The following is a 27,255-nucleotide window of genomic DNA, read 5'->3' as shown; positions in this document are numbered from 1 at the left end:
CCACAACCCAGGGCAATGCAGGATCCTTAACCCACTGAGTGGGGCCAGGGATCAAACCTGTGTCCTCATGAACACTAGACAAATTCATTTCTGCTGGGTCACGATGGGAAATTTAATTTTGCTTTCCTTCAGAGATCTCTAGGCAGTATAGCATAGAGGTTAAAAGTGTATCCAGTCTGCTTTTTTTTTTTAATAGCTTTGTGAGTTTAGGCAAGTTACTTAGCATCTCTGCCTCAGTGTCCTTTTCTGTAAAATGGAAATAATAGTGCCTAACTTGTAAGAGCTATTGTAAGAATCAAATGAGATATTTCTATTTGGAATAGTGCTTTCCACTTAAAATGCTTTGTGTAAATATTGGTTAATTAAAAACAGTGATGCTATTTCTGATCTAAGATATATAAGTAGGTGATGTGCTTGTAAAGAAGGGTAAAGGAACCTTATCACATAGGCTTGTTGATATTTTGTGCACACAATGGAGATTGAAATATTTTGTTAATTTGTCTTTTTAAGTTTAATGTAAGGTTGCAGTCTTGATCATTTTCATATCTAAATTGATGTCTAAATTCATAAAAATAATACCCTTTGTATAAAGGTTCAGCTGAAACTTTCTTTTATTTCTGTTGTTTTGTTTTCTGTTTTTTGAGGACCGCACCTGCAGCATATGAAGGTTCTCAGGCTAGGGGTCTAATTGGAGCTGTAGCCAAGGACCTAAGCCAGAGCCACAGCAACACCATATCCGAGCCACGTCTGCGACCTACATCACAGCTCACGGCAGTGCCAGATCCTTAACCCACTGAGCAAAGCCGTGGATCGAACCTGCAACCTCATGGTTCCTAGTCAGATTCATTTCTGCTGCGCCATGACGGGAACTCCGCTTTCTTTTCTTTCTGTTATGACATATTTCGTCAGAATATTGATGTGCTATGATGGATGTCTTAAAAATAACCCGTGATATACTTATGATTCCTGTCAACTTCTTAAGGAACTTATTCAGAAATATTTTTAAAGGATTTCAATATTAAAGAACCATGTTTAAATTTTAGTTAAAACATCCGACTTCCACATAGAGGAAAAGTAGTATAGTTTTTTGTTTCTATTTTAATGGTTTTGATGTGAACATGATTTTGTTGCTTCATTTGATTTTAAAATCTTATCATTTACCCTGATATAAAATTAGGTTAAGGCCTTTGAACTTCTTGACTTTTCCCCATTCCTATTTTTGCCTTATTTTTATTCTATTCTTTTTGTTTTGAGCTCACATCATTCGTTTACTCCATAAATTGACCAACTATTAAATGGCGGGTTCTCTGTTTACAGTGATGAATTAAAAATGGTCCTTGACAGAAAGACTCACTATTTGAGATTTATAAATAATGTCTAGTCATTGAGTGCTTAGACACAGTGCTGAAAACTTGATACACACACTCTTTTTGTTTTAATTCCCATAACTACCTTGCTAGGGTAAGTCATTATTTTGTAAATGCTTCTACTAAATAAATAGCAGAGAAAAGTGAACTTGACATATGGAAGGATGAAGATCTGCAAATGGACAGGGTAATGATGGAGAGGGAGAGCTTTGATGTTAAAATTCTTATCAAATTAGTGTTTTCTCCTAAAAAGGATTTAACTCTTCTTACATTGTTTTTTTTTTTTGTCTTTTTGCCATTTCTTGAGCCGCTCCCGTGGCATATGGAGGTTCCCAGGCTAGGGGTCAAATCGGAGCTATAGCCGCCGCCCTATGCCAGAGCCACAGCAACGGGGGATCCGAGCCACGTCTGCAGCCTACACCACAGGTCAGGGCACTGTCAGATCCTTAACCCACTGAGCAAGGCCAGGGATTGAACCCACAACCTCATGGTTCCTAGTCAGATTCGTTAACTGCTGAGCCACAACGGGAACTCCTCTTCTTACATTTTTTTACCTTAATGGAGCCTTTTTTGCTTTAATATAAAAATGTATTAGATTAGCATGAGGGAAGATTTTAAAGTGTTCTGTCCCAATTTTAAGGTGGAGGGGACATGGCACTGGGAATAGGATATTATTAGGCATCAAAGTTGCTGTTTTATTTATTAAATATTTATTTACTTTTTTATTTTACGTAAACTTAAATATAACACACATTTGAGAGACATGTATGTAACATTTAACATCGTATGGCATCAACACCCTTGTGTCTGGCTTCTTACCCTAAACATCAATTTTTATGTGATCTATCTGTATATATACACACATATGTATATATGCCATAATTTACCCATTCTGCTGTTGATGAAATATAGTTGTTTCCAGTTTTGAGTCACAATGAATAGTGCCCCTACAGAATATTCTTGTACATATATCTTTTGCTGCACATGTGCACATATTGCTGTACAGTATCTATCTTGTAGAATTTTTGGACCATGGTGTGTGCTTTTGTTCAGTTTTAGTATATGTTACCCAGTGTTTTCCAAAAAGGTTGTACCAATTTATAGTCTTTTCGGTAGTAAGAATTTTATTTGTCCCACATACTCTGGAACATTTGCTTAATATTGTTTTATTTATTTAGCTGTTCTCATGGAGTTCCTATAGTGGCTCAGCAGAAAGAAATCTGATTAGTATACATGAGGATGCGGGTTCGATTTCTGCTTGGCCTCGCTCAGTGGGTTAAGGATCCATCATTGCCATGAGCTGTGGTATAAGTCGCAGACTCGACTTGGATCCCACGTTGCTATGACTGTGGCATAGGCCAGCAGCTACAGCTCCAATGTGACTCCTAGCCTAGGAACCTCCATATGCCACAGGTGCGTCCCTAAAAACACAAAAAAAAATCATATTGCTAGTTTTTGAAAATGAACATGATTCCTTTCTTCACTCGTACCTACATACCCCTCCCATGTACACACCAAGAGAAAGTAGAATAAAGACATGATTATTTTCATAAAACCCATCAAATGATTATGGTTGCCTTGTCAGTTGATAAGATGCAGAATACAAAGAAAATATAATTTAAGGAAAATGACTTTTGTGACTGTTAGAGCTTCGCTACATAGTTTACTGACTTTCTGACAACTAGTGTGTTTTGGTCTAACTATTGCTAAACCTGGGAAATGTTTTAAGGTTTTGCAAGCTGGTGAAAAGTTTTGTGGGCCCTTTTGTTAAGTCCATAGCATGGCCCAGAGCTCTAATTATATAATGCTGGAACTCACTTGCTCTTACATGACTGTCTACACAGATTGTAGGTTATGTTCATTCATTGTTTTGTTAGGTTTTGGTACTCCTTAAATAAGGGAAATGTAGCTTACACAGCAAAGCTTACTTAGTTTTCAGAACTTGAAAGTTGAGCAGATGTTACCATATACCCATAGCATGTTATGTCTTGCTTTATACTTAGCTTCTTGTTATTTATGGAGTTTTCCTTCTGTCGCAGAAGAAAACGTTGCTAACGTGTATTTTTTTTATTATTGAATTGTATAGTGAATACCAAAGATGTGGAAAATATTTCTGCCTGTGTATCTTTTTCAGGGTTAGGATTGTGGTTAATCTCTTCTCATTCCCCAGTGAATGTAGATCATGTTAGAATCTTATGGAGGGAAGTACCATTCCTGTACCTCTTGGGAATCATAATTGGTTGTTGATTTCTTCTATTAAGACACACATACAGGAGTTCTAATTGTGGCACAGTCGGTTAAGAATCCGGCTTTGTCCCTGTAGTGACACAGGTTCAATCCCCTGCCTGGCACCGTAGGTTAAGGTTCCAGTATTGCTGCAGCTGTTGTGAAGGTCACAGCTACAGTTTGGATTTTATCCCTGCCCCACACCCGTATGCCAGGGGTATGGCCAAAAACAAACAGAAGAAAACCCCACACATAGACTCATAACTGTAGGTAAGCCCATAGTTTTCCCTTTTTAACATTGTCTTATGCCTTTTTAGAACTAGTATTTTTGTATCTGACTTACTTCTTACTGCTACAAAGTACTTTTCTTGGATCGCACAGCTGTTAAATATTTGTGCTCTACATATTCATAACTAGTTACTGACTATTGCTAGTCATAAGAATCTTGGAATTGTTAGCTCATCTTCAGAAGAGCTGAGATGGCATTCATGTACCTAGTGTTCCCGTAAGGTATGAGTACAACTCAGTTTATTTTGCAGAGCATTTCTTGGAGAGATAGGGCTGGTAAGTAGATGGCAATAGCCTGCTTTTGTTTAGTCCAGTTTGACCATTTGTTACATCATTTCAGAAAAGACTAGTTTAAAAATCCAGGGTCTCCTAACACATTACTTTTCATGGATCATTTTGCTTCATTTCTTTTTCTTTCAATTTCTTTCTTTCTTTCTTTTTTTTCCTAGGACCACACCCAGAGCTTCCCAGGCTAGGGGTCGAATCAGAGCTGTAGCAGCCCACCACAGCCACAGCCACAGCCACAGCAATGCCAGATCTGAGCCACATCTGCGACGTACACCACAGCTCACGGCAACGCCAGATCCTTAACCCACTGATCGAGGCCAGGGATTGAACCCGAAACCTCATGGTTCCTAGTCGGATTCGTTAACCACTGAGCCACAACAGGAACTCCTTTCTCTTTCTTTTATTCTTTTTTTCTTCCTATAAACTAAGCACCTGTGTGAAATATTTTTGATTAAGAAAATGTTTTTCTTTGAGGATGATTAAGCCATTTTAATGGTTATGGACACATAGGATGTAATGATACATATAGATTCCCTACTACCCTTTATCCTAAGACATGCAATTGTGCCCATTTTTCCCCCTAGATTTTATAATTTAGTGGTCCCAAAAGAGGTAGATCCTCTTACCTTTTTCAAGGATGATGATTTTTCCTGCTTTTGTCTAGGATAGTAGTAGTTTATGTCTTTTGTCCCAGTATCTTGTCCAATTTAACATTTGTAATGGCTGTTTAATTTTTAATGAAATACCATTGTTAATAGTTACATTAAAATAAGCCTTAGTGGGTTTGGTAGAATTTTTATTTCCCATTACTACCATGGTCTAGTCTAGTGATAGGTAAGGTACATGTGTAATAATAAGTTCTGTCTCTAATAGGTTGTAAAATCTGAAAGGAATCTAAGTACACCTTTTTTCCTAACTCTTCTCAGATAAAATATAATCAGTACCTTCCTTTAATGATAATATGGAAGTGGGAATATCAATGATTGGAGGTAAGCTGGGTCATAAATGATTAGGGGCAACCAACTCCTTTTGGTCTCAGGTGATGATAGAGGTAGATTTGATGCCTCTGCCCTTTTGACCACTTTGTGTACCAGCCTGTACCATTGTTCACACAGCTTACAATATTCATGAAGTCAAAAGGATGGCAGTAAGTGGTGTCAGTGGGAAATTGTAGGTTATGTAAGCTGAAATAGTGGCTGAGCAGTAGTCCTGCCAAAGAATGAGTAAGCAGCACTATTTAATAAAGCTTTGTGTGATGTTCTGTGATCCCTACTTTCCGTTATAGTAGCCACTAGCCACTTGTGTCTGTTGAGCACTTAAAATGAATCTGGTATAAGTGAGGAGCTAAATTTCTAGTTTAATTATTTCATTTGGTAAGACTTATTTTGCAGCTAACACTTTTGAAATCAATTAGTTAAAAACGGAAGTAGTTTGTAATGAAAGCATACCTTAAGAAGCTACTATGCAGCTTCTTTAAAAGATTTTCTATACCATTGCTCAGCAACCCAATAACAGAGCAGACAGTAGGTGTTTAGATTGACGTAGAATGGAGGATTTACAGCATTGTTATGATAAAAGAACAAAGGAGTGATGCCTTAAACTGCTTGCTAGGGACATCTTGAAGTGATGCATCATGGGATTTGAGTTTGATAATGAAGGAGATGAAGCCGTAAAGGGGTAAAGAGTAAGAAGAATGAGAATGGTGTTCTCTTGTGGCACAGCTGGTTTAGGATCCAGCATTGTCACTGCAGAGGCTTGGATCGATGCTATGGCATATGTTCAGTCCCTGGCCTGGGAATTTCCATATGCCACAGGCATGGCCAAAAAAAGAATGGGAAGGACTCAATGAAGTGCTGGTAATAAGAGATACTGGGGGATTTAAATTAATGACAGAGTAGGAATAAGTTATTAAAATGTACTCAAGTTTATTTCATAGTTGGTCAAGCTATCCAAGAAGATAAGTGAAATGTTATTTAAGTTTCCAAGTCAGAATCTTTGGAAAAGATTGCTAAAATGTTAAGTAGGTGAGATCATTCACAAAGATTAAAGGCTTTGCTGCTGGTATGTCTGAAGTCCACTGGAGTGCAGTCATCCAGGGTGATGGCAGGAGGAGTGAAGAAGACAGTGGTTGAACTCCTCCATAAAGGAGCCTAACTGGAAGAGAGTGAATAGGTGATAGCAAGGGAGAAGAGTATATAGAGAATTTTGTTAACAGTGGACTAATGCAGTTGCCATACAGTTTTTTAATTAGGTTGGAAAAGTGGTCTGGAAACAATAGCAATAAGTCAGAATTCTTCAACTATATACAACTTCTTGTTCTAGATCCTTCACAGATGTAAGAAAAGAATATGATTTTAGCAACTCTACTTTATCTGCTTTATTGGTTTTTTGCCTTTCTGACCTTATCTTTGTTTCTCTTTGCTTGACCTATTTAAATACTTAATAAATGTTTGTTCAAGTAAATGCTAGACAGATGTGAAATTGTTCCAGTGTCCTGGAATTCTAGAACAGAGAACATAATTTAGACACTTTTAAAAAAGTGATTTGAAAACTAGTAAAAGGAACTGTTACTTTAATACAGTTGTATTTTTAGGTATGATATTAATTACCCCAATTTTAATTAGATATGTTTGTCTTTGAAAGTAATATAGGAAATGAATTATAACTTTTTATATAAATTATGGATGGTAGTTTCTTAATAAGCTATTTAAAGGTAATTAGGACACTTGGGCTATTCTTGATTTTTAGAAGTTGACAATTGCAGAATTGGTGAATATTTTTCAAATCTTTGAACAGTTATTATACCTCTAATCTCTGACAACTGGTTACTCTGTTCCCTTTCATTGGAGCTTTAGGCTCTTGAGGAAGGAACTATAGTGGATTAATTTTGGGCAGTATGGGTAAAGAAGTCTTAAGTAATTGAAGCTTTTTTTTTTTTTTTTTTTTTTTTTTGCCTTTTCTAGGGCCGCACCTGCGGCATATGGAGGTTCCCAGGCTAGGGGTCTAATTGGGGCTGTAGCCGCCGGCCTACACCACAGCCCCAGCAATGCCAGATCCTTAATCTGCTGAGCAAGGCCAGGGATCAAACCCACAACCTTATGGTTCCTAGTTGGATTCGTTAACCACTGAGCCACGATGGGAATTCCAATTGAAGCATTTTTTACCGTAATTAAATAAGCAAGAGGAGAAATATGAAAGCAAAAGACTCCATTTTGATTTTGTTAAAAAAATATGGAGGCCAAAGCATTAATCAAATGTTTACTTATATTTTTCCTAAAATAAAAAAGACGAGGGGGAGTATAGGAGAAGAGAGAATATAGCTTTTATTTTGGAGGAATGTTACTGTGAGTGGATCCAGAATTGGCAGCTAACTGTACAGAAACTACTGTAAATACTTTATAGACCTTATCTCTTTTAATACTTACTGTAATTTTTCTCAGTGAAGAATTACACCCTTTCTGAAGATAAGAAAGTTAAGGGCCAGAAAGAGAAGGCTACTTATTCAAAGGTTATTAAACCTTAAAAAAAGTTTTTTTTTTTAATTTCCATTGTTTCATACACAGATCTTATGGTGTATTTCAGTGAGTTTAAACAGATAAGTTCTATGTAACAACAGCCCAATCAATATATAGATCATTTCCATTACTCCGGAAAGTTATTTTGAAGGTTACACAGTTCCTAAGAGATATCTTTGAACATCAGTCTTTACACAACTATACCTTCACATACTTGCATTAGAAGAGAGATGGAAGCTGCTAGAGATAAGCAATGTGAGAGTGATAGAGTTCATAGCTCATGTAATAGCTGATGAAGAGCCAAGTGGTAAAGGTTGAAAAAGCAAAAATAAAACCTCAAAAACATATTTAGGCAAATTTATCTCTGTTCTCATGAGATTATTACTGTTTTGTAAACTAGTTCTATTTTTGAGTTTCATTTTGATACTCATACACATTAAATTAATTTATTGAGTGCTTTCTATGTACCAGACACTATACTAGATGTCTTTGATACATTTTCATTCAATACACCAGTCATTTGAGATAATTACCATTTATTATTCTTATTTTACTCATCTGTTAATTGAGATAACTTCCTTCTCTGAGTTGAAAAAGTGTTACTATAATTTATAGAGCTTGAATTTATAAATTAGAGTATAAATTTATAAATTTTATGAAGATTTTACCTGGAGGACCTCTGAGATTTAGTTCAAATTAGGAGGTCAAGGGCTGTCTTTATCGCATCCTTCCTTGTTTCCAAAGGGCTTAGCTCAGCATAGATCCCCAAAAAATACCGAGAGATCAGTGAATTAGAGAATAAAGAGAATAAAGGAACATATGAATAATTTAAAAAAAAGAACAACAGGAGGGGTTTTGCCACTTCGCCATAGTGAATAGACTCCTGACTGCTAGTCTTGCCACTTTTTGGTTAACCACCGTTTGCATATTAATCATAATTTAAAATTCTTGCTTCATGGGGTTTAATGACACCTATCTTTTTTCTTCTTTTTTGAGGGGGCACACTCACAGCATATGGAGGTTCCCAGGCTATGGTCCAATTGGAGCTACAGCTGATGGCCTACACCAGGGCCGCAGCAACTCAGGATCCGAGCTCTGACTACACCACAGATCACTGCAACGCTGTATCCCTTAACCTTAGGAAGGCCAGGAATCAAACCTGCATCATCATGGATACTAGTTAGGTTCTTTCTTCCCCTGAGCCACAACTGGAACTCTGACAACTCTTTAAATAAGGCTGATTTTTTTTTAATCCCAATATTGTCCTTAAAAGATTTCTAGAAATAGCCTCCTTTTAAAAATCGAAATATTTACTTAATATATTTTAAAAGGATATGGCTATTAATATAGATGTACACATGCTTATAATTTTCTTATTGTGCTTTATGTATGTTACTATGTAAGTGATAGGAAAACAGTTGAACTTGTAGCAACTAGTATGGCATATAAATCTAGTTGTTTTTAAATGATTTTTTAAAATGGTTGCCAGAGATCCAGAGTGTCCTTAATATGTCATGCTTTAGGAAAAGCAGGGTATGAAGTGATCTGTAGTTGTTGTTTTTTTTTGTTTCTCTTATGCCTCATGGTAGCCAAAGTAGTAAGTAGACTAAGGTAATTGCAAGTATTTGCTCAACCTGTGTGTGTGTGTATTAAACTAAGACCCTGTGTAATTACATCCCCATCAGCCATGACCCCTGAGTGCCTATCCTCTCCTCCAACCTGTCCCACCTCTTTTGGCTTTCCCTTTCTGTAGGAATATGTATAGTCAGGAAGAAGGAATGGTCTTCCCACACCTAACCAGCCTTTTTTATTTTTGACAGTTGAGAACGTTTCCATTGCTGTATCCTTTATCGCCCCCTGTTCTGCCCCCTAGGGTTTTCACTAGGACCTGTGTCTAGATGTGCCGCCACTGGGTCAGATCACTCTCCTGAGAGTCACAACTACCTTCAAAGAAGCGACTTTCTCTCCATGTTATATGCATTTTAGTGAACTTTAGTAAACTTGAGATAAACTGGTTTTAAGTGATTGGAACTACAAGATTGCTTTTCTCTTTTTGTGTCTAGTTTTAAGTTAATTTCCTTAGACCATTTAATTTAGCCCCCCTCTTTTTAAAAAATCAACACTTAAACATTGTGCTAGGCTTTGCATTATAGAAATGAATAAAACACTGAAAAACCTTCATAGAAAACACAGATTGGGTAAAATCACCACTGTGCATGTAAAATTCAGTAGTAAAAGCAGTAGCTGGAGGATAGAGGTGGTAGGAGAATTTAATATGAGCTAACTGTGGCAGTCAGTAGTAACCAGTTTCCGTTTTCTAAATGAGCATACTGTGTTATGTACTACTCCCCCCATCCCTGCTTGTAATACTTTTTAAAAATAGAAGTTGTAATTATATTGAGATTCATACTACATAAAAGTAAAAAGAATAGGAAATCACCTTCCCACTCCCAGTTCCACTTCCCATTGTAAATTATACCTGGTTTTAGTTTGTGTTTTTTGTTTGTTTGTTTGTTTTTAGCTCTTTAGGGCTGTATCTGCAGCACATGGAGGTTCCCAGGCTAGGGGTTGAATCAGAGCTACAGCCGCTGGCCTATGCCACAGCCGCCACAGCAATGCAGGATCTGAGCCGTGTCTGCGACCTACACCACAGCTCACAGCAACGCCGGATCCTTAACCCACTGAGCAATGCCAGGGATTGAACCCACAACCTCATGGTTCCTAGTCGGATTCGTTTCTACTGCGCTATGACGGGAACTCCTGTTTTGGGTTCTAAGTGGTTTCGATTAATATTCTTTTTTATTTATTAGTTCTACCTACTTCTATAACGTTCCTTTCTTCACTTCCTCGGTCTCCTAATTCATTTTTAGTGTTATATCATCAAGGTGTTTGCATTTTGTTTTGTAACAGTGATGTCTTTTTGCTTTATTTACATAACAATTCTAAAAATTTTAAACCAGGAAATATTTAAAATGCGATTATATAAAAACACTGTGGGACAAAGTAGAATAGCCTCACAGAGAATGAAATATAAGCCTATGTACATAAAAAACTACCAACCAAAAATTTTCTTACTGTCAAATTTTAGTAGATTCTCTTAGGTTTTCTTAGAGTTTCCTTCTCTTCTGAGACTTGTTCAGTTCTGTTGCTTTTCAATCCCATGGATTTTTTTCTTTAGATTTCATTAGAGCTGTGGTCTTCAAAATGAAGCATCTAGTTAAAGGGGTTTCACAAGATATTTTGGGGGGGTGTCAATATATTACAAATTAGATAATTTTATCTGATGTTTATTTTGATATGCTTTATAGTGTACATAATAGTAGTGTAATAATGTTAGTTTATAAATAAACATACATGTCAAGAGTATAAGCCTTTTTATTTTTACTTATAAAGGCGTGCCATGTAAAATAGTTTGCAGCTCATTTGGTTCCTTGGGTAATTTTCAGTGTAGAATAGCAAACTTTTCAGTTTGCTATATGAAAATGTCTAGGCCCAGGTACACTCCCTATAAGCATTCAGATTTAAGTGTGACTGGTTCCTTTTTAGATAACATGAGAAGTGATAGGGTTTTCTTTTCTTTTCTTTGTGTGTATGTGTGTGGAACTCAAGTTTTACCAGGATGTATCTAGGTATAGATCTTTTTTCAGTAAGCATTCTTGGAACTTAGTGAGGCCTTTCTGGGAACTTGTGTCTTTCTTCAGATCATGGAAATAATCAGTGTTTTTCCCTTTATATATCTCTGTTACTTCTGTTTTTATCCCCTTCAAGGGTACCTATTGGATCTTTTCATTCTGACCTTCAGGTCCCCAAGTTCTTTGGGTTTTAATTTGTCGCTTCAAAAATAGACTTTATCTTTGGTTTTACATTTATTATAACTGTTTTGTTGTTTACCTTCCCATTGGATTTATTTTTTTTTCAGAAGAACATTTATTTATTCATTATTTCTACAGACAACAAAATTAAAGATAGTAACATACTAAGTAATGCATTTTTATCATTGCATATTTCTTTTTATTTTTTAATGTGAATTTTTTTATTACTCAATGAATTTATTACATTTATACTTGTACAATGATCATCACAACCCAATTTTATAGCATTTCCATGTCACAACCTCAGCGCATCCCCCACCCCCGAACTGTCTCCTTTGGAAACCATGAGTTTTTCAAAGTCTGTGAGTCAGTATCTGTTCTGCAAAGAAGTTCATTCTGTCCTTTTTTCAGATTCCACATATCAGTGACGGCATTTGATGTTGGTGTCTCATGGTATGACTGACTTCACTTAGCATGGTAATTTCTAGGTCCATCCATGTTGCTAAAAATGCCGGTATTTTGTTCATTTTAATGGCTATTATTCCATTGTGTATATGTACCACATCTTCTTTAGCCACTCCTCTGTCCATGAACATTTAGGTTGTTCCCCATGTCTTGCCTATTGAAAACAGTGCTGCAGTGAACGTTGTAGTACATGTGTCTTTGCATGTCATGGTTTTCTCTGGGTAGGTGCCCAGGAGTGGGGTTGCTGGATCAAATGGTAGTTCTATGTTTAGTGTTCTGAGGCATCTCCATTCTGTTGCACCACTTTACAATCCCACCAACAGTGTGTAATTGGGTTCCTTTTTCTCCACACCCTCTCCAGAACTTATTGATTGTAGACTTTTTGATGATGGCCATTCTGGCTGGTATAAGGTGGTACCTGAGAGTGGTTCTGATTTGCATTTCTCTAATGATGAGTGATGTTGAACATCTTTTCATGTGTTTTTTGGCCATCTGTATGTCTTCTTTGAAGAACTGTCTGTTTAGATCTTCTGCCCATTTTTTGATAGGCTTGTTTGTTTTTTTGGTATTGAGCAGTAGGAGGTGTTTATAAATTTTGGAGATTAATCCCTTGTCAGTTATTCACTTGCAAAGATTTTCTCCCATTCTGTGGGTTGTCTTTTTGTTTTGTTTAGGGTTTCCTTGGCTGTGCAGAAACTTTGAAGTTTGATTAGGTCCCATTTGTTTACTTTTGTTTTTATTGTCAATACTCTAAGAGGTGGATCTGAGAAGATGTTGCTGTCGTTTATGTCAGAGAGTGTTTGTCCTATGTTTTCCTCTAAGAGTTTTATAGTGTCTGGTCTGATATCTAGGTCTTTAATCCATTTGGAGTTTCTTTTTGTGTATGGTGTTAGAGAGTGTTCTAATTTCATTCTTTTCCATGTGGCTGTCCAGTTTTCCAAGCACCACTTATCAAACAGGCTGTCTTTTCTCCTTTGTATATCCTTACCTCCTTTGTCATAGATTAGTTGGCTGTAGGTGCATGGGTTGAATTCTGGGCTTTCTATCCTGTTCCACTGATCTTTCTATTTATCTTTGTGCCAGTACCATACGGTTTTGGTGACTGTTGCTTTGTTGTATGAAGTCCGGGAGCCTGATTCCTCCAGCTCCATTTTTCTTTTCCAAGATATCTGGCTATTCTGGGTCTTTTGTGCTTCCAAACAAACTTGAAAATATTTTGTTCAAGTTCTGTGAAAAATGTCCTTGGTAATTTGATAGGGATTGCATTGAATCTATAGAGTGCATTGGGTAGTAGAGTCATTTCGATCATATTGACTCTTCCAATCCAAGAACATGGTATGTCTTTCCATCTATTTGTGTCATGTTTGATTTCTTTGATCAGTGTCTTATAGTTTTCTGAGTACAGGTCTTTTGTCTCTTTGGGTAGGTTTACTCCTAGGTATTTAGTTCTTTTGGATGCGATGGTAAACAGGATTGCTTCCCTCATTTCTCTTTTTGCTCTTTCATTGTTGGTGTATAGAAATGCCGTTGATTTCTGTGTGTTAATTCTGTGTGTTAACTTTGCCAAATTCATTGATGAGCTCTAACAGTTTTCTGGTAGAGTCTTTAGGATTTTCTAGGTATAGTATCATGTCATCTGCAAAGAGTGATAGTTTTACTTCTTCCTTCCCAATTTGGCTTCCTTTTATCTCTTTTACTTCTCTGATTGCTGTGGCTAGGACTTCCAAAACTATGTTGGATAGTAGTGGGGAGAGCAGACATCCTTGTTTTGTTCCTGATCTCACCTCGAATTCTTTCAGCTTTTCACCATTGAGAATGATGTTAGCTCTGGGTTTGTCACAGATGGCCTTTATTATGTTGAGGTAGGTTCCCTCTGTGCCCACTTTCTGAAGGATTTTTATCAGAAATGGGTGTTGGATTTTGTCAAAGGTTTTTTTCTGCATCTATTGAAAGGATGATATGGTTTTTATTCTTCAGTTTGTTAATGTGGTGTATCACACTGATGGATTTGCAGGTATTGAAGACCCCTTGCATCCCTGGGATAAATCCCACTTGATCATCATGTACAATCATTTTAATGTATTGTTGGATGCAGTTTGCTAGTATTTTGTTGAGGATTTTGTCTATGTTCATCAGTGAAATTGGCCTGTGGTTTTCTTTTTTGTGGTATCTTTGTCTGGTTTTTGTATCAGGGTGATGGTGGCCTCATAGAATGAGTTTGGGAGTATCTTTTCCTCTGCAATTTTTTGAAATAGTTTCAGAAGGATAGGAATTAGCTCTTCTCTAAATGTTTGATAGAATTTGCCTGTGAAGCCATCTGGGCCTGGACTTTTGTTGGAAGTTTTTTAATCACAGTTTCAATTTCAGTACTTGTGATTGGTCCATTTATCTTTTCTGTTTCATCTTGGTTTAGTCTTGGAAGATTGTGCCTTTCTAAGAATTTGTCCATTTCTTCTTGGTTTTCCATTTTATTGGCATATAGTTGCATATAGTAGTCTCTGATGATCCTTTGTATTTCTGTGATGTCTGTTGTTACTTCTCCTTTTTCATTTCTAATTTTACTGATTTGAGTCTTCTCTCTTTTTTCCTTGACAAGCCTGGCTAAGGGTTTATCCATTTTGTTGATCTTTTCAAAGAACCAGCTTTTCGTTTATTTGATCTTTTCTATGGTTTTCTTTGTTTCTACTTCATTGATTTCTGCTCTGATCTTTATTTCTTTCCTTCTACTAACTTTAGGTCTTGTCTGTTCTTCTCTCTCGAGCTGCTTTAGATGTAAAGTTACCTTGTTTATTTGAGCTTTTTCTTATTTCCTGAGGTGGGCTTGTATTGCTATAAACTTTCCTCTTAGAACAGCATTTGCTGCATCCTATGGATTTTGAAGTGTCATATCTTTGTTGTCATTTGCTTCTAGGTATTTTTTAATTTCCTCTTTAATTTCTTCACTGATCCATTGGTTGTTTAGTAGTATGTTGTTTAGTCTCCATGTGTTTGTGTTTTTTTGCACTTTTTCTCTTGTTGTTGATTTCCAGTCGGATAGCATTGTGTTCAGAAAAGATTCTTGATATGATTTCAATTTTCTTAAAGTTACCAAGGTTGGATTTGTAGCCCAGGATGTGATCCATCTTAGAGAATGTTCCATGTGCACTTGAGAAGAATGTGTACTCTGTTGCTTTTGGATGGAATGTCATATAAATATCTATTATGTCCATCTGGTCTAATGCTTCATTCAGGGCCTGTGTTTTCTTACTGATTTTCTGTCTGGACGATCTGTCCATTGCTGTAAGTGAGGTGTTAAAGTCCCCCACTATAATTGTGTAGTTGTTGATTTCTCCTTTTAAGGTTGTTAGCAGTTGCCTTATATATTGTGGTGAACCTATGTTGTGTGTGTAGAAGATGCTCTATCTTCTTCTTGGATTGATCCTTTGATTATTATGTAGTTACCTTACTTGTCCCTTAAAATATTCTTCATTTTAAAGTCTATTTTGTCTGATATGAGTATTGCTACTCCAGCTTTCCTTTGATCCCCATTTGCATGAAATATTTTCTTCCATCCTCTCACTTTCAATTTGTATGTGTCCCTAGAAGTGAAGTGGGTCTCTTGAAGAAAGCATATATATGGGTCTTATTTTTGTATCCATTCAGCCAGTTTATGTATTTTGGTTGCGTGGTTTAGTCCATTAACATTTAAGGTAATTATTGATAGGATGTTCTTATTGCTGGTTTATTAATTACTTTGGATTTATTTTTGTTGCTCTTTTTTCTTCCCTTTTATTGTTCTTTCCTCTTCTGGTTTGATGACTATGTTTAGTGTTGTATTTTAGTTGATTTTTCTTATTTGTTTGTGTATTGATTGTAGATTTTTGGTTTGCAGTTACTCTGAAGTTTTGATGCAAGAGTCTATATATATCTGAGATTGTTTTAAGTTGTTGGTCTCTTAATTGCAAGTGCATCTCCAATGTCCTGCATTTGTACCCTCCTCTTCTCATGATTTCTGATTTTGGTGGCATAATTGCGTGTGGATGATTTCGTATCTTTACTGTATATATACCTTTACTGGTGAGCCTTGTCATTTGTGGTATTTCTTTTTCCTCTTGCTGCCTTTTCTTTTCTGTCTAGAAAAGTTCCTTTAGTATTTGTTGTAAAGCTGGTTTAGCATTGCTGAATTCTCTTAGCTTTTGCTTCTCTGAGAAGCTTTTGATTTCTCCTTTAAATCTGAATGAGAGCCTTGCTGGGTCAAGTAATCTTGGTTGGAGGTTTTTTCCTTTCATCGTGTGAAGTATATCATTCCACTCCCTTCTGGCCTGCAGAATTTCTGCTGAAAAATCTGCCAATAACCTTATTGGGGTCCCCTTGTATGTTATTTGTTTCTTTTCCCTAGCTGCTTTCAAGATTTTCTTTTTGCCTTTAATTTTGGTCAGTTTGATTAATATGTGTCTCAGTGTATTTCTCCTTGGGTTTATTTTAATGGTACTCGTTGTGCTTCCTGGATTTGAGTGAGTGGTTCCTTTCCCGTGTTAGGGACATTTTCAGCTATTATCTCTTGGAATATTTTTTCTCTCCCCTTCTTTCTCTCTTCTCCTTCTGGCACCCCTATAATATGGATGTTGGTGTGTTTAACTTTGTCCCAGAGTTCTCTGAAACTCTATTTGTTTTCAATCTTTTTTCTCTTTTCTGTTCCTCATCTGTGATTTCCACTAATCTGTCCTCCACCTTGCTTATTCGTTCTTCTGCCTCCTGTATTCTGTTGTTAGCTGCTTCTAGTGAATTTTTTATTTCAGTTATTGTATTTTGCATCTCTTCTTGTTTAAGTTTTATATCTTGTATCTCTTTGACCAGTGTTTCCTCTAAGTTATCCATCTTTGCCTCCAGCTTATTTCCAATGTCTTCCATCCTCTTCAGCATCAACAGTCTAAAGTCTTTTTCCTGGAGGCTGACAATCTCCTGATCACTTAGCTGATTTTGTGGGGTTTTTCCTTTCTCCCTCATCTGAGTTATAGTTCTCTGTCTTTTCATTTTTATAGGTTTTTGGTGTGGTGACCTTTTTACAGATAATAGAGTCATAGCCTCTCTTACTTCTAGTGTCTGCCCCCCTTGTGGCTGAAGTCTGTATGGGGGCTTGCTGTAGGCTTCCTGATGGGAGGGGCTGATGCCTTCCCACTGGTAGGTAGAGCTGATTCCAATCCCTCTGGTGGGTGGGGCTTTGTCTCTGTATGGCATTAGAGGTTACTATGTGCTTGGGGATTCTTTAGGCAGCCTGTTTACTGAAGGGTGGGGCTGTGATCCCACTTAGATTGTTGTTTGGCCTGGGGCTTCTCAGCACTGACTGATGCGTGGGGCCAGGTTTTCCCAAAATGGCCACCTCCAGAGAAAGGCACAGGTGCTGAATACTTCCAAGAGCTTTGCTTCCAATGTCCTTCCCCCACACAAGCCACATTCACCCCTGTTTTCCCAGGATGTCCTCTAAGAACTGCAGTCAGGTTTGACCCACATTCCTATGGAGACTTTGCATTGCCCTGGGACCCAGTGCATGTGAAAGTCCATGTGTGCCTTTGAAGAATGGGATCTCTGTTTCCCCCAGTCCTGTGGAGCTCCTGTGCACAAGCCCCACTGGCCTTCAATACCAGATGCTTCAGGGGCTCTTTCTCCCAGTGGGAGTTTGATGTAGGGCTCAGAACTCTCACTCCTGTAGGTGAGTTTCTGTGAACCAGTTACTTTCCAGTCCATGGGGCTTCAGGGGCTTCAGGGCTCTTTCTCCCATGGGAGTTTGATGTGGGGCTCAGAACTCTCACTCTTGTAGGTGAGTCCCTGTGAACCAGTTACTTTCCAGTCCATGGGGCTTCCCACCTGCGAGGTATGGGGTTGTTGATATTGTGTAATCACCCCTCCTGCCTATTGATGTGACCTCCTCTTTGTCTTTTGGGGTAGGATATTTTTTTTAAGATTTCTGGTCCATTTGGTTGAAGATTGCTCAGCTTTTAGTTATGAATGTTGTTTTTAGGAAAGAAGTTGAGCTCCAGTCCTTGTACTCAGTCATCTTAATCCCATCTCCCTATTGGATTTATTTTATCATTTATGTTTTTAATTCACAAGAATTCTTATTTCCTGACACTTTTTCAAAGCAGGTTATTCTTGTTTTATTTAAGTGTGCTATTCTATCCCCAAGTTGACTCCATTTTAACCAGGGTTATTTTGTTTTATATTTTTCCCAAATGTCTGTTGTGATTTTCTCCTTTAGTTTCCTTGCTAATTTCTTCCTATCTAATTGATTTCTCTGCTAATATGTTCCCATTTATCTTCGTTGAATTTCTCAAAATTTTTGACCTGCCGATATCATCCTTTATTTTTCATCCCTATTATAACTTCATTCTTTTGTAAAAATTTGTTGTCATCTCATTGGTTTGTTGGGAAATACAAGAGACAGATGTATGCACTTACTTCACTGCTTTGATTATGTACTATTTTCGCAGTTCCATCTTGGGTTAAAAATATGATCCATGCATCTAGAAGTTAGAAAATTGATAGAAGACCATGTGTCTGTCACATGAGTTTCGAAGACAGTATGAGTCCCCTTTGTCCTGGGTGGTTGTTTTTGTTTCTATTACTAACATGCTGGTAAGATCATCTTTAAGAATTTAGTATAAGCTTAGGCTTGAATCCAGGCAGGCTGGCAGGCATTGCCAGATTTTAGCATTATATTCTTGGGCAGATTACATAGCCTTTTGCACTCTACTTGCCTGTAACATTGACAGAGGTAGATATTGCCCTCCTCAGTTATTTTGGGCCTTAAATTAGGCAAATTCTTAGCCTGGAGTATAGAATGCCTTTACAGAATATTTATTCTTGTTATTATTAGATTGCTTCTATTTAGAAAAAAGTTACGCATTTTAGGTAGCCCTTTCCTTGTGGGACAGATCAGTATCTGCTAAGCTGTCATGAAGTGGATGATTATAAAATGAGTTTTCACTGTGATTCTTTGTAATGCTGGTAATGCATTGGCAGAGAAAAATCCCTCTATTTTATTATTGTTGTTGTCTTTTTAAGGCCTCACCTATGGCATATGGAGGTTACCTGGGTAGGGATCGAATTGGAGCTGTACCTGCTGGCCTATGCCACAGCCACAACAACACTGGATCCGAGCCACATCTGCAACCTACACCACAGTTCACGGCAATGCCAGATCCTTAACCCAGTGAGCAAGGCCAAGGATTGAACCTGCGTCCTCATGGATGCTAGTCAGATTGCTTTCTGCTGAGCCATGGCAAGAGCTCCAAAAATCCCTGTTAAATGAGTTGAAAACTTTGAATGAGGAAGTTATTTTGTTGGCTTGGTGGAATCAGTAGCAAGCATACCTGCAGGGGTTTGGCTGCTAGAGATTCTTGTTCCCATTTTTTTTTTTAAGGGCCGCAGGTGTGGCATATGGAAGTTTCTAGGCTAGGGGTCAAATCAGAGCTACAGCTACCAGGCTACACCACAGCAACACCAGATCTGAACTTTGTCTGTGACCTACACCGCACCTCACAGCAACACCAGATCCTTAACCCAGTGAACAAGGCCAGGGATCAAACCTACGTCCTCATGGATACTAGTGAGATTCATTTCTGCTGAGCCACAACAGGAACTCCTCTTGTTCCCATTTAGTAAGCACTTCCTGGAATAGTAGTAGTAGGGTTCTTTACATGATTGGGCTTATAGGAAGCTAGTAAATGACACTAATCCCATTGTATTTTTCTGTGTGTGTACTTCTGTAGAGCTATAATAAATATGTATGTTTTTATAGTCTTCTTGAATATGTTTATAATTCTACTTCTTCTCCCACCCCCAAACTCTTAAATTGTCCAAGTGCCTCTTACATGAATCCCTTTGATCATTGACTTAAATCTTTTTTCTAATCTATAAATCTGGATATCATCTATAGTCCCTCAAAACCTTGCCACTTATACCTCTGCTATTCTCACTTCTTATAAGTTAGTTTTACCTGTTTAAAATTTTGTATAGATGGAATTCATACAGCATGTCTGGCTTTTTAGCTTAACTTATGAAATTTATACATGTTGCATGTTGTAGAAGACTATTCACTCGTTGTATAGTATTCCACTATATGAATGTTCACAGTTTATCCATTCTGTCACTTATTTAACATTTGGGTAGTTTTCACGTTTAGTCAGCCAAAGTGTTTTTTCCCTTTGTTTTTATATTTGTATCTAGAGCCCATCTATGAACAGTCTTGCACACATCTTTTGATGAACATATGAATGTAAAGTATTGGCTGTATGCTCAGGAGTGAAATTGATGAGTTTCAAAGTATTCAGTTGTTTAGCTTTGATAGATATTGCAACAGTTTTCCAGAGGAGCTAGACTAATTTTTACTTTCACTATCAGTGTAATTTTAGAGATTAATTTCTCTGCATCTGCCAGCACATAGTGTATTGTCCTTTTAAGGTTTTTTTTTAGCTTTTTATGCTGTATTTAAGTCTTTGGCCAATTTTTCTGTTCAGTTGCCTGCATTTTTTAATAGTAGTTTGTAGGAATTCTCTATATATTGTGGATATAAGTCCTATATCAGATATGTGTACTGCAGATACCTTTTTATACACTGCATCCTGCTTAAGAAATATTTGCCTGCCCCAAAGTTATAAAGATGTCCTCCCATTACCACCCACCAAAGCTTTATTCCATTGCTTTCATGTTTATATCTGAAGTACATCAGGAGTTGATCATTGTATGTGATGTGAGGTAGGAGTCAAGATTTTATTTTTCTGTATGACTATCCATTTGACCCAGGACCATAAAAACCATACTTTCTATACTGCTTTTTATTATACTTTTGTCATAAATGAGCTGGCTGAATATGTATGTGTCTATTTCTGGACTCTCTTACTTTCTTCCATGATCAGTTTCTCTAATTTTTTTTCATTAGTACCACTGTCTTAATTTCCATAGCAGTATTTAAAGTCTTGATATTTTATACTTATTTTTTTATACTTAAGTCTTGATATTTTATACTTGGTGTACTTATAATCATTTAGCTCTGTTGTTCTTCAAGAATGTTTTGGGTGGGAGTTCCCATTGTGGCTCAGCAGAAACAAACTGGACTAGTATCCATGAGGATACAGGTTCAATCTCTGGCCCTGGTCAGTGGGTTAAGAATCCAGCATTGCCATGAGCTGTGGTGTAGGTCACAGATCTGGCATTGCTGTGGCTGTGGTATAGGCTGGCAGCTGCAGCTCCACTTAAACCCCTAGCCTGGGAACTTGCATATGCTGCAGGTGCAGCCCTAAATAGCAAAATAACAGAATATTTTGAGTATTCTTGATCCTTTCTCATATCCATATAAATTTTAGAATTCATCTTCAATTTCCACACAAAGCACTTTTGGGATTTTAGTAGTGGTTACCTTGAATTTATGTATTAATCTGGGGAGAATTCTTTGTAAGATTTATTTTATATTTCATGAACTGTAGCCTATTTCTCTTTACTTTCAATACCATTTTGTAGTTTTCCATGTAGAGTTTATAAGTGTCTTTCATTAGATTTATTTCTAGGAAAAGTGGATTTTTAGATTATATTATAAATGGTATCTTTTTAATTTTTTAACTTTCTAATCATTGCTAGCATATAGAAATACATTAGATTTTTGTATGTTGACTTTGTATATAGCATACTGTTGGTTATATAATTCTATTAGTTTCTACACAGTCATGGTGTTATCTGGGAATAGTGATAATTTTCTTTCTTCTTTTCGATTTCTTATGTCTTTAATTTTTCCTACCTTAAGGTACTGGCTGGGACTTCAGGTGAAATGTTGAATGAAAAGAACTGATCTTTCTTGTCTTTTTGTCAAGTCTAGTCTCATCTCACCCGGAACTCTGTACAGATATGCACATGTGTTTTAAGACACTGTAAAACTAGGGAAGTTCTCTTTTATTTGCAGTTTGTTAAAGAGCTTTTATCCCAAATGGGTATTAAATTTTATCAGATGCCTTTTCTGCATCTATCAAGGTAATCTCTTTGCCACTATTTTAGTTTAATAGGATAAACTAATAAATTCTGATGTTGATCACCCTTGTATTATTCACAACCTCATTGGTTGTGAAATAAACTTTTTATACAATCCTAGGTTTGACTACTATTAGTTTGCTTAGCATTTTTACGTGTATGTTCACAAGAGAGACTTTTCTATATTTTTCTTTCTTGTAATGTGCTTGACAGGTTTTGGTACAAAAGTTGCACTTGTTCCAGAGTTCCCGTCATGGCTCAGTGGTTAAGGAATCTAACTAGGAACCATGAGGTTGCGGGTTCAATCCCTGGCCTTGCTCAGTGGGTTAAGGATCCGGCGTTGCCGTGAGCTGTGGTGTAGGTTTCAGACTTGTCTTGGATCCTTTGTTGTTGTGGCTTTGGCATAGGCCTGCGGCTACAGCTCCGATTAGACCCCCTAGCCTAGGAACCTCCATATGCCTCGGGATCAGCCCTAGAAAAGGCAAAAAGACAAAAAAAAAAAAGTTACGCTTGTTTCATCAAATAAGAAGCCATCTGTATAAATTTTCCTTGTGGGAGGGTTTTTAATAGTTAAATTTTAATAAAAATAGGACTATTTATGATTTTCATATTTGTGTCAGTTTTAGAAAGTGATGCGTTTTAAGTAATTTTCTCATTTTATTCAAATTTTCAATTAAGTTGGTTAAACATTTTCATGATAGCCTCATTATCTTTTAAGGCATCATTTTTGGTGTTGTAAAATTGTGTCCTCTCTCTTTTCCATTGATTAGTCTAACTGAATCAATTTTATTAATTTTTTGAAGAACCACCTTTTGGCTTTGTATTTTCTCTGTTGTTCATTTTTTCCCTAGTCATTGGTTTCTGCTGCTTATACCTATATTATTTCTTCTACTTTTGCTGGGTTTGACTTATTTTTTCTTAGCTTCTTTTAGATGGAAGATTTGTCATTTAATAAATGTCTTCTATTCCCTTGAAAATAACTTACATTCTTTTGCTGTGGAACACTAGATCTTGCCTCTTGTCTCCCCCCCCACCTTCCTTCCTCCCTTTCTCTTTCCACCCCTCTCTCCCTCCCTCCCCCCCATCATATGGGTGTGTGGGGGGGATATGTGTGTGTGTGTGTGTGTGTGTATATATATATATATGTGTGTGTGTGTGTGTGTGTGTGTGTGTGTGTATATATATATATTTTTTTTTTTTTTTTTTTTTTCTTTAGGACTTTGGGTGTGTTAGATGGAATTTCCCAGGCCAGGGATCAAATTGGAGCTACTGTTGCTGGCCTACTCCACAACCACAGCAACACGGATCTGATCCACATCTGTGACCCTACACCACAGCTCATGGCAACACCTGATCCTTAACCCACTGAGCAGGACCAGGGATTGAATTGGCATCCTCAGGGATACTAGTCAGGTTCATTTCCACTGAGCCACTGTGGGATCTCCTCTTTTATTGACCTCTTAAAAAAGACTTCTATTCCTATCTTTTTTCTGTTAAGCTTACATATTAAGTTTTTAATTTCAGGGCTGGTTTATTTATTTATTTATTTTTGTTCTAGAGTTTCCACTTGATCCTTTGTTAAGGACTTATATTCTTTTTTCTTTCTCTTTTTCCTTTTTTTTTTTTTTTTTTTCAATTAGGGCCACAGACACTGCATGTGCAGCATATGGAAGTTCCCAGGCTAGGGGTCGAATCGGAGCTACAGCTGCCAGCCTATGCCACAGCTACAGCAACGCAGGATCTGAGCTAAGTCTGTGACCTCCACACAGCTCATGGCAACACCATATCCTTAACCCACTGTGCGGGGCCAGGGATTGAACCCACAACCTCATGGTTCCTAGTCAGATTTGTTTCCACTGTGCCATGACCGGAACTCCCAAGGTCTTATATTCTTTTTTTTTTTTAATTGTACAGACAGTTTTATTAAAATGGTATTTTACAGAGAGATTGAAACATAACCTGCAAGTCAAGAAATTATTAAGTAAATGAAAAAGTGTGGCGAAAAATGTTGTGTTCCAGGTGCAAACAAACCAACCTTTTTCTCTAAGAATGAACATGTGATCACAGTACAATACTGAGTTATTTTAAAAAGGAAACTAATAACAATGTGCATGAAAGTTACTGTACACAAAAGGAGACAAAGTGTAATTTTTACCTTCTATCACATATGTCCCTATAAAATAAGGGTTGAGGCTAAGTTCTCTCCAGATAGACAGTTAAAAAACTGAACAGATTAATTACCTAGAGCGAAGTTTCAGCTATTTCTCCCTGGCTTCTGAGTCTGATCCATTCTCAGGGTTTTTTTTGTTTATTTGTTTGTTTTGGTCTTTTTAGGGCCACACGCATGTGGAAGTTTCCAGACTAGGGGTCAAGTTGGAGAACAACTGCCAGCCTATGCCACAGCCACAGCAACCCAGGATCTGAGCCACGTCTTTGACCTACACTGAGGCTCACAGCAACACTGGATCCTTTACCCATTGAGAAGGGTCAGGGATCAAACCCGTGTCCTCATGAATACTACTCAGGTTCGTTACTGCTGACCCTCAGTGGGAACTCCTCTCAAGGGTTTTAAGCCCATGAGAAACTGGCTACATCATCAGGTTATAAGTGGATATTAAAGCAACTTACTTACCGCCATCTTAAGGCATTCAGGATTGTCTTGAATAAGCGGTTCAGCTTGTACTGTTTTGCTTAAGTTCTTTGATATAAGAGGAAACCTGACTTTGGTAAGGATGTCAACCGTAAATGGCTGGCGATTAGGTTCATCATATTTCAACCACGCAATGGCAGCATCATAAACCTGGTCTTCTGCTCTCACAGTCGGTGTCCTGGTTGAGGAGATGTGTAACTCGTTTGACATCAAGCTGTAGAAATTCATCAGTTTTTTAAACTTCAGTAAAATGTTGATGAATAAAGTCATCTGCAGTTGCTTTCAATTCAGGAGAGTCTAGACACTGCTAGTACACTTACACCAGGACAGTTTGAAGCATTGACTTGTTCTTTCAAAAAATCAACACACATTTTCTTCACAGGTTCAATCTGGTACTTGTTTGCTGCATCTAACAGAGACGGAACATTGTTGCTATTCACAGAAATTCTAGCAGTATAGGCAAATTCCACAAGTTGTTCAGTAATGTCAAGTTCAGCATCTTTGAGTTCTACTTCAAAGGACTTTGATTCAAGCATGTTAGTTGTAAACATTAGGTTAAAAAAAATGACTGGCTTAAGCAAGGACAACACAATGAGCAGGTATCTTTCTTTCCTGGACCTTAAAGATCACATCACAATGTTTTCTGTTTTTGCATATTATTCATGACGTCCATGAAGCCTGCCAACAATTTAGCTTTCTCTTGTGTGGCAAGTTTCTTCTCAGTCTTCTTGCTGCTTTTCTCCACCCCGGATGCTGCCATCCTCCATCAGCGCGGTTTACACCCGGGGCTCACTGGGTCGGGCAAGAGGTTGCATGCTTCTGGCACACTGAGGCTTCTCTTTACCTACCCCAGGCTGAAGCCAGGACTGCAGCTGCCACGCCGTGCTCCAGGACAAGGGGCCAGCAGCAGTGTGGCCCCTGTGGTAGGACAAGGCCCAGTGACTCACAGGGAGGTGATGTCCCAAGGACTTATATTCTTGATAAAACTTCATCTATTTTTTCGCCATATTTTCCTTTCTACTACATATTGTTAATATACAACATATTAATCACAATTATTTTAAAGTTTCTGCCTGTTGATTTCTGAATGCCTGAAGGTTCTGTGAGTCTGGGTCTGTGCCTGGTTTTGGTTTTGATTTTTCCTCCTAGTTTTCAGTCATATTCCTCTGTCTTTTGGCAGCCTGGCAATTGTTTATTGACTACTAGCCATTATGAAAATTGTAAAGGTTGCACATGATATCATCTTTCATGAAAGGTTCATCGTTTCCTCTCTTAGATATAAAGCAGAGGGGCTGATAACTTTGAGTTAGTTGGAGACTGTAGTGAATCAAGACTGAATTAAGGCTGTTTGTATATACGGTTTATTCTTCTCATACAGCCTAGCTTCCCAGGCCTTCCAACTAAAGACCTGATGTTTTCACTTGGGCCCCTCTCTCTGGCAGATCCTAAACTCTAATCCTTGTCTTCTTAGCGGTATGAGATAATCTGAAAACTTTGCTGTACTTTTGGGAAGCTTCTTGGCTTCCTGCTCCATGCACATCAGCATTCCACAGAAGTCTTGAAGGACATTTTTCATCAGGATCTTAGCCTCTCAGGTACCTATTTTTATCTTCTACCCCGTGAGGCCGACAGAATCTTTGCTGATATTTCTGCCTCTTGGCAGCAGCCCTCAGCTTGGGCAAAGCCTGGATTCTCACTCTGTGTTGTGGCTAGAATCAGCATATGCTCTTAGAAGAAAGTGTCTGTAGTCCATCAGCTTACCATTAGATTATTCATTCTTCTTCGGAGTCTTGGGACCCTCTGTCCTGGTTGCTTGAGTAGCTCTGGATGGCTTTTAAACAGATATTTTATTTTTACCCAGATTTTTCTACTTCATAGTAGAATTTAGTTTATCTGCCAGCTATTTCATCATACTCAGAAGCAGAAGACCCCATGATAGCCTCTAAGTACTTTCTGTATACGTTAATTATTTTGTAAATTACCACCCTTACCACCACTGCCCAAATGATTTACCTTCAGATATCACCTGTGAAGTTTTCCTTGTTGTGTATCTATTCTAATAATCACATTGTGGTAAGCAGAAGCACAGATATATAGATATAGATATTGTACTAAGCATAAATACAGATAAATTTTACATATATATATATGAAGTTTCATGTTATCCATTCACCAACCATAGGGAAATGAGGTGTTCTAATCTTTAAATAGACAAAGTAAAGGCCCAGTGTCTATAACATTATGGAATTTGACAAAAACAGTGATTCATTCACATTGGTCTTAGTATATAACCCTTGCTGTTAAAAATCTGTGCTGTAGTTCGTGGTCTTCCTATAATTTGTTTGCTTCCTTTAGCATCCAGCTCAGAGACCATCTTCAGGACATCCTACCTGTCCTGAAAGTGCTTCATTATTACTCTGTACATTCTTATATCATATGACTATATTGAAAGTAACCTAGCATGTATCTCTCTCTCCACCTACACAAAGCAGGGACTATATGTTATTTATCTTTGTAGTGCTTCAAGTTCCATTATGTGCATAATATATCTAAGCACATAATAAATGCTTATTGCATTTCCATGAAGTCATCACATGCGTAATTTAAATAGATTTAAGGAATTTATGATATACATATTGTTATTATTT

The 27,255-nt window shown here is 37.4% G+C and overlaps 1 protein-coding gene and 1 pseudogene across 3 annotated transcripts in view; one reads left to right on the top strand and one right to left on the bottom strand.

The window, feature by feature from the left end:
• The window catches only part of SPOPL (speckle type BTB/POZ protein like), a 73,517-nt gene that overhangs the window by 11,551 nt on the left and 34,711 nt on the right, over nucleotides 1–27,255 (top strand). The window lies entirely within an intron of this gene.
• Nucleotides 24,395–25,622, bottom strand: LOC102166074 (annotated as a pseudogene).

The sequence above is a fragment of the Sus scrofa genome, chromosome 15 (genome assembly GCF_000003025.6).
Source record: "Sus scrofa isolate TJ Tabasco breed Duroc chromosome 15, Sscrofa11.1, whole genome shotgun sequence".
Taxonomy (NCBI): domain Eukaryota; kingdom Metazoa; phylum Chordata; class Mammalia; order Artiodactyla; family Suidae; genus Sus; species Sus scrofa.
The sequence above is the reverse complement of the archived record's forward strand: the minus strand, read 5'-3'. Positions and strand labels throughout refer to the sequence as shown.